The sequence below is a fragment of the Tyto alba genome, unplaced genomic scaffold (genome assembly GCF_018691265.1).
Source record: "Tyto alba isolate M040663 unplaced genomic scaffold, T.alba_DEE_v4.0 Super-Scaffold_2, whole genome shotgun sequence".
Lineage (NCBI taxonomy): Eukaryota > Metazoa > Chordata > Aves > Strigiformes > Tytonidae > Tyto > Tyto alba.
This window is the reverse complement of record NW_024881282.1, coordinates 31,387,019-31,394,863: the sequence shown is the minus strand read 5'-3', so window position 1 is coordinate 31,394,863 and position 7,845 is coordinate 31,387,019. Positions and strand designations below refer to the sequence as shown.

At 40.9% G+C, this 7,845-nt stretch overlaps 1 long non-coding RNA gene across 1 annotated transcript; it reads right to left on the bottom strand.

The window, feature by feature from the left end:
• Positions 1 to 920: 920 nt before the first annotated feature.
• LOC116962609 lies at positions 921 to 5,076 on the bottom strand. The gene is made up of 3 exons (XR_004407672.2): positions 4,413 to 5,076; positions 2,345 to 2,481; positions 921 to 1,190 (listed from the first exon to the last, which is right to left on the bottom strand). It is a non-coding gene; the product is annotated as an uncharacterized LOC116962609 (long non-coding RNA).
• Positions 5,077 to 7,845: the final 2,769 nt, after the last annotated feature.

Here is a 7,845-nt window from a genome sequence, read left to right as displayed (position 1 = left end):
CCATTTCTGACTGCTAGTCCCACAGCAATTCTGTCATCCTTCATTCTCAGTGTGAGATTTATATCAGTCCCAGACTGAAACTTAAATGATTGTGTACAACATCTTCAAAGCATTTCTTTTCTTTCCCTTCTGCATTCTCCATGGAAACCCTGTCACCAGCACTACAAAACTTTCTCCTCTGTCACCCTGGGACAATAGTTGTCTGGCTATAACTTTGTCTCTGTGAGATCCCAGAGCCATGATCCTCCTGTGTCATGGAGATGGGCAATGATAATAAAAATCTCATTAAGAGAATATTGTGTCTGTCTTTGGGGGACAATAGAGCTCTGCATTAACCTCCAGTTTCCAGTATGCTGGACCACTGTATTTTTTTCTTCTTATGCTTTTATTTCCTGAAGTAATATTTCTCTAGCTGACTATTATACTGGAACACATTCCCTTTACTTCATCTGCTCCCCTCCTACCTCAATGCAGATGTTGCAGCATCTGGCATCACCCTTCCCCACCAGCTGGTTCATTGCTGCATTCTCCAAGTTGCCACTTTCCAAAGACCCTTGAAGTCACAGAGTTCCGCTTGTAACTTTCTCTCTCTGAGGACTCTAACCCCAATGTGACATTTATTTCTCTTTCTCTTAAAAAAGCTCTCTCTGCAATTTTATCTGGTCTAATTTTGCATTGCAAATTGCAATACCGTTTTGCTAATTCAAATGTTTCATCTGCATTGCATTCTGCAGAAAGGGACCGTGAAACCCTCAAAACACAAAAATCTTTAGCTGAACTTCAAACTGGACTTGATAGATGAGCAGGAACCTCTTGCTGCCCCAGACTCACAGCAGATACCAGAACCTGCCAGAATCTCCTGTTGCCTGCTGGAGACAGATGTGGACTGTTAGACTTTGAATATTTGGGAGAAAGTTCTGAGAGAAGGAAAACCAGCAACAACTAAGCCTAAGTTCTTGCCCTGAGTTACTTTGTTTTGATGGTTTGGTTGTTGTTGTGGTCGGGTTTTGTTTCAAACATTCTTTCTGTTAATAAAGCTGGAAGAGAAAGGATGAGACCTTGGTGCTATGATGAAGGCAGAATTTTCATTTGCACTTGTGTTTTGGTAGGGGCTTCATCAGTTTACAGAGAGGGATAAAAGCAGCTGTGAATATCCTCAATGTCTGCTATGTGAAGAACTGTGAGTGCCCCTGTGGGAGAAAAATTTGCCATAATTAGGTATTATTAGTCTCAGTGGTCAATGTTCATCAGAAGTTCATCTTTTCTGACACAGTCTTGGTCTGTGATGAAGCCTCATGCTTCAGTCTTTGCCAAATTAACAGGAAACCAAGATAAACCAGACATCTCTAAAGACCTTTGCTGCATATAAAATGTACCAATCATTTTAAAATCTCTTGGAACAATCTGCTTAGATAAGATGTTATTAGAAATGCTGACATTTAACAGAGGAATTTACTTTCAGCATGATCCATATTGGATAGTAAGAGGGGGCAGGAGTTCTTGAAAGATGCAAAGAACTCTTAAAAAATTAGGAATTGTTCTCTACACTATATTTATAAATCAAATATATCAGTTCTTGCTTAAATTGAAAGTTAATTTGTACTCAGAGTGGATATTCATAACATGTCCTCTCCTTTTTACAAGAGATCAGATCAAGGATAGGTTCAGCCCTTTCATCATAACTTTTGCTTTGGTATGTAACATTTGGAGACTGACTGACTACACCTCTTTAGTGCACAATCTCAGAGTGGGCAAGAGCCAACATAGCTGTTTTGTCATTCCCATTTAACCTCTACAGGATTATCGTTGCTTTACTCATTAATATTTCACTGCCTGTCATCACATTCACTGGTCTCTCTATTCAAGTTGGTTACTGATGGGACAGTTGGTCTCAACAGTTAATTACTTGTCAAATTAATCACTACTTCCACTTGTGAGACACATCTTTATATAGAAAGTGTACTGCATTTCCAGGGAGAACGTTACAAAATTAACTAAAGGTATTTTGAATGTTCCACAAACTGGGTGAGATTTGTTGAGCTAGCCATTCAGCATACTGGGAAATCTGTGGGCTGCAATTCAGAAGATGCTTTTAGTCTACTCTGCTTCTTCTCTGATTTTCTCCCAGATTTCATTTTAATTATTCCCTTCATTTCTCTGAAACAGCAAAGTCTCTTTTTCCTTCATCCTTTGCATTTATTTTTGCATAGGTCTCTGGCTCCGTTGTCCATCTTCACCTTTTCTTTCGCCATGTTGCAATCTCTTCTCCTTCTCATACCCCTCTACTTCTCCTCCCCCCATTTTTTTTTACCCTCACATGTTCTTAATGTTTATTTTTATTTACTTGCTTTTGGGGACTTGCATTCAAAGACCATCTTCTTCCTCAGAGACTCCCAACCTCCTCTGGAGGCCAGGTATCTGTCAGTGTTCCTCCACCAACCTTTCCCTAATTACGGCTGGAGCATCAGCTTCTTGTCATAGCTGTAGAGGAAAAAGCAAATGACTCTTTTACTGTTGGCAGCCATCCTCCTTTTCCTCCCATGTGCTCCTTCTCATCCAGTAATACCCATCAGTTCTGGACAACCCATGAAAAAATCAACAGGCTGGTAATTATATGTTTTCCAGCATACTTTTACTACCAGCATCTTAAGAATTGAGATCTGAGTTAGATACCAAAGATACCAAGAGTATATTAAAATGATGTAATGTTCTATTCAGGTTGTGTCTTTTTGATAAAGGAAAAGATCCTCTTAAGGGCATTCCCTATGCTTTTTATAGAATAGCAGTGTAAAAAAAGGTTGCTAATTTTCAGTGCCTACAACAGTATGAGCATTTAAATGTATATACTCCCAGCTGAGAACCAGCATTAACAACAAGTTAAAGCATTTAGACTATAAATCAAACCAATACAAGCCATAAAGGAAAACAAACAAACAAACAAAAAACAAAACCAAGAACTAAACATCAAAGTTCTTCAGTGCCTTGTCTGTGCTCTACACAACTGTTCTTTATTCTGGCTACTTTTTACTCCCTCCCACTGCCCAGATGTTTCCACTTGCACCTGTGAATTACTGCTTTAACAAATCAAGGGAATCTGGAAACATATGAAGTAAATAGATCACAAATTTAGAAAAGAGGTTCTTACAACTACAGAAGTACAGAAGTCAGGTTGATTTATTTTTTCCTCTCTGAAGAGGACATGTGTCAAACTGAAAAACTAGCTCTGTATCGCATACAAATTACTACTTAAGAACTTATTTCCCCAAGCAATGTTTCCATAACACCATATTCCACCTAACTAGTTCTTTACTACTGCGTCTTTTTGTTCTCTCTGAAACAATTACTTATGTGATAATCAATTCAGACTCTTTAATTCTTTTATTTTCAAATAAAGGGACTGGTAAACATAAGGGAACAGAGCAGATTCCTGCCAAAATCAGTGGAAAGATTCAGTGCTTGATAAGACATACCTCATGTGCATTTTTAGTGGAGACCCTGCAGTTCTAGGGGAGGATTCTGCATCACTCATTCATCAAGTCTCACAGTTCAGAACACAGTGAGACCCTTATTTTGTGCGTATATGAATGTGAGATAAGGTTTTAAAGAATTTATGGATCTGTCTACTTGCAAGGAGGGGGTTGTTTTGACTGTTGCTTTCAGAAAGATGGTGAGTTTAGTTGTATGGAATGCGAAATGCACTGTATTAAGTTAATTCTTTCTTACTCAGAACTACTAGGAGTAGTACCTTTAGGTAACATTTCTTGATAGGTAAAAATATAGTAAGCTTTTCCTATAATTAAAAAAAATGCATTTACATGTGCAAAGATATCTAGTAAACCTACCTAATAATCTCTAATAATGATAAATGGTTCATGCACATTTGATTTCAACTTGCCTTCTGTTCCTGTACTGTCCCAGATTGGGTCGCCTTCCACCACTCCAAATCTCTTAAAAAGCTGCCTTCTATGTTTGTTTGACAAAACCTACCAAAGAGGTGAATAGGCCACACCCATCTTTATCATTAAATCAGAGGGGATTTCTGGTACACATGTAAGCCCTAGTCCTGTAAAGCAGAGCCAGCTCAACACTTCTCACAACATACATAAAATGCAGTGTTTCTGCCTCAAAGAAGAGGGACTAAGGATGGGGCTGCTATTGCTACGGGAAAGGAATTGGAGGGAGGCAGGCTGCAGATCGTGTGGAAAGCGCCCACTGCCAGCAGCTCTGAGAGGGTGGGTAGCACGTTGCTGGGCACAGCGCAGGGCTGCTGGAAAGGCTTCTGAAAGCCAGGGGTGGCCACCACACCAGCCACCCTACCTGTTCTCCAGGTGGTGACAGCTGCGGTCACAGCAGCCAACCTGGTTTTCCATGGCCCTGGCACAGACGAAGCAACATGCTGGACCGCAGCTTACCTGGTCCACACCTGGGCCTGGTCTGCTGCAAAGGTTGACAGACTCTTATAAAAGTCTTCTTGATTTCTCGGGGAAAACTGGCATCACGCAGTGTTTAGCACATCTGTACAGCTTTTTCAGAGTTGTGGTCTCAGCACCCACAGTCTTTGGTGACTCACTGAAGCTAGAGATGGGATCTTCAATCTTGTCCCAGAGTCTCAGGCCTCCACTGAGCCACAGCACCTGCAACAAGCTCTGGAAAATTCCCAAGCTCCTGCAACTTGACATCACAAAAACTTGTAAATATAAAGAACCTATTTGAGATCATTTGTAGTGACTGCTAAAATTCACTTGTAATTTCCTCTCTGAGTTCTGTTCATTTGGACTCATGTTACACAGCATGTTCAGAATCCTATCTAATTTCCATTTGTTTGGGGCATATTTTTTAATATGCATGCCAATTAGAAGCTATGCAATTTTTCTCATTAACAGACTTAACCAGTCAAAAAGACATTTGTGCCCACATTTCCACCAGTTATATTCCAGCCTGGTGCACTTTTATGTTCATTTCATCTAAACTTTATAAGTGCATGATGCGACTCTTTGGTTCCTTTCTTTTTGCTCACTGCCCCCTCCGAGTCCACTCTATAGTGTTACTTATGGTGTTGGGTTTGTTTTGACACTGTCATCCCCCAGGTTTAAACAGCCAATGTACTGCTGATGTGGTTCATCAGGAACGAATGTCTAGGTCTCAGGGAAAGCAATAGGTTTGAGCAGCAGTACTGGAGGCAGAGCTGGTAACAGCTACAGCAAGAGGCTAAGGAATGAAGTGCACACTCTATCCATCTGCAGAATGGTTGCTCCACTACCCAGCTTAGCCTTGTCAGGCTGACAACATTGTGCAAGGTCCCGAGGCAATTGTTGTGATTGTTTGCCCTCAAGTAGTGCTGAGAGTCATCTGGGATTTTGACACTCAAGTTGGCAGTCTGGTGTTGAAGAATGGATCCTTCAGAAATATGGCAAGGTTTTGGCACTGTCTGCCGACATCTGCCGGCAGAAGATCTGGTGCTCAGTACCCAGGAGACAGATGAAGTTTCAAAAGCTGAAGATGGAAATTTCTTTTTTCTCTTTCCTGCTCTGAGAGGAGTAGGTGTGAATTTAAACTGGTGGGGACATAATATTTTTAGTATTGTATTTCTTAGTCATTTCTGTTAACTACTTGTCCTCCTGCATTTACTCTTCCCACTTCATCCAATTTTAGAAAATAAGTCCATACATTTCTGTCCCTGGTTAAATGACATACATGTGCTGGTTTTGGCTGGGAGGGAGTTAATTTTCTTCACAGAAGCTAGTATGGGGTTATGTTTTGGATTTGTACTGAAAACAGTGTTGATAATACAGAGATGTCTTCCCTACTGCCGATCAGTGCTTACACAGCATCATGGCCTCTTCTCCTTCTTACCAGTGAGGAGGCTGGGGGTGCACAAGGAGTTGGGAGGGGACAGAGCTGGGACAGCCGACCCCAGCTGACCAAAGGGATCTCTCATACCATATGGCATCATGCTCAGCATATACAGCTGGGGGAAGAAGAAGGAAAGGGGGGGATGTTTGGAGTTACGGCATTTTGTCTTCCCAAGTAACCGTTACGCATGATGGGGCCCGGCTGCCCTGGGGATGGCTCAGCACCGGCCTGCTGATGGAAAGCGGTGAATGAATTCCTTCTCTTGCCTTGCGTGAGTCGTTTTTGCTTTACCTATTAAACTGGATTTATCTCAACTCACAGGTTTTCTCACTTTCACTCTTCTGATTCTCTCCCCCATCCCGATGCAGGGGGGAGTGAGTGAGTGGCTGTGTGGGGCTTAGCTGCTGACTGGGATTAAACCATGTTAACACACCTAAACCATTGTTAACAAACATGCATATTGCTTTCAGATTCCAAGAGTTAGCAGCCTGCTAGGAAGTTGATCCAACCTTTTGAGATAACCATCTTCAGTCTCTGGAGAAAGGCTGATGTCTCAGGTTCTGCAAACATTCTCTTGAGTTTTAAACTTCTGTTTACAAAAGGGAAGAAGATACCAAAAAATAAAAGGTATCTATATGTTTGCATCAAAATTAATTGGCAAGTACAGAGTGGTGGGGCTACTGACCTTGTGCAATCTTGTCATTCAAGGGATGTTAATCGGTCAAACATAGGTTCTAGGGTAGAAAGTGTCACTTTCTCACTAGACTTGGTGTGGAACTGCACAACTGCCCTGTGGACAGGCTGGAGACTGGATCTACTGAAATCTTCTTCAAAGGATGCCTCTGAAGTAGCACGTTAAGCATCAGTTATATCAGAGATGTACACTATGCTGAAACCCCACTGCACTGCATATCTGAGGCATATTTGCGAAGTCTCAAGCTCTCTGGCCAACCCCAGCATTTTGTGACAATTGGCTTCAAGCATGTCCTCTTCTGAGGCTATTCTTTGCAGCGGAGGAAACTGTAAATTAGCATTTTCCCAAAGGCTATCTTCTTTCCTAGCAGAAGGAACGAAAGTCTAGAAAATTGACTGGAACATAGTATTAATTCAACTGGTGTAATTCCTCTTTCAAATCAGTCTTTTAATGTCTTAAGACAGTGTGTTCTGCTTGCACTTCTGCTGGATTTGACATTTTGTCACCTGAAGTTAGTCACATGGACATTCTGCTACAAGCTACTGCAGGAAGGGCAGGCTACAACTTTGTTTTGAGTCTAAATCTGCTCAACAGTAGTGAGAGAGATTATCAAAAGAATCGTGTGCACCTGATTACTTGTATACAAAACAGCTGATCTACTGAGCTAATAAGACAGATGGATGGAAATCATGCAAGGATAGCTGTGCCTTCTAGCACCCAATTTGTCACGCAGGTGTCATTTGCACCTAAGCCTTTACCATGTGTGTGCTGGTGGATAGGATTATCTTCCTGTTCATGCCCTGTTACACTGATGTTGTAAAAATATTCTTCAAAAAAATGTAATTCATTAGTGCCCCAGTTTCTTCAAAAATGCTCAGAAGTGAGAATACCTGTTGTGAGTATTATTTCAGAGAGAAAACACCAAATCTGATCAGAGAATCCTATTCTAACTGTAGCCTACATCAAATACAAATGGTTTGGGATGTCATAACATTCTGAGGCCTTCAATGGCATAAAAGACATCTAGGTATCTGACTCTTATTTGTGTCTATATTTTTTTTTTCTTTAAATGTCATCACTAGAAAGAAACTAGGAAAAAAACCTTCCTGTTCATATAGGTACTCGTGAACAATGCAGTCAGTAAAAGCTTGAAGAGACAAAAACCATTACGACTCCATCTTCTCCATTCTATTTCTGCAACATCCAGCCTTACACACAAAAACTATATTAATAGAACATCATTGTGCTTGCAAACTCAAGTACACAAAGTTAGAAAATCACAACTAAGTTCTCATATG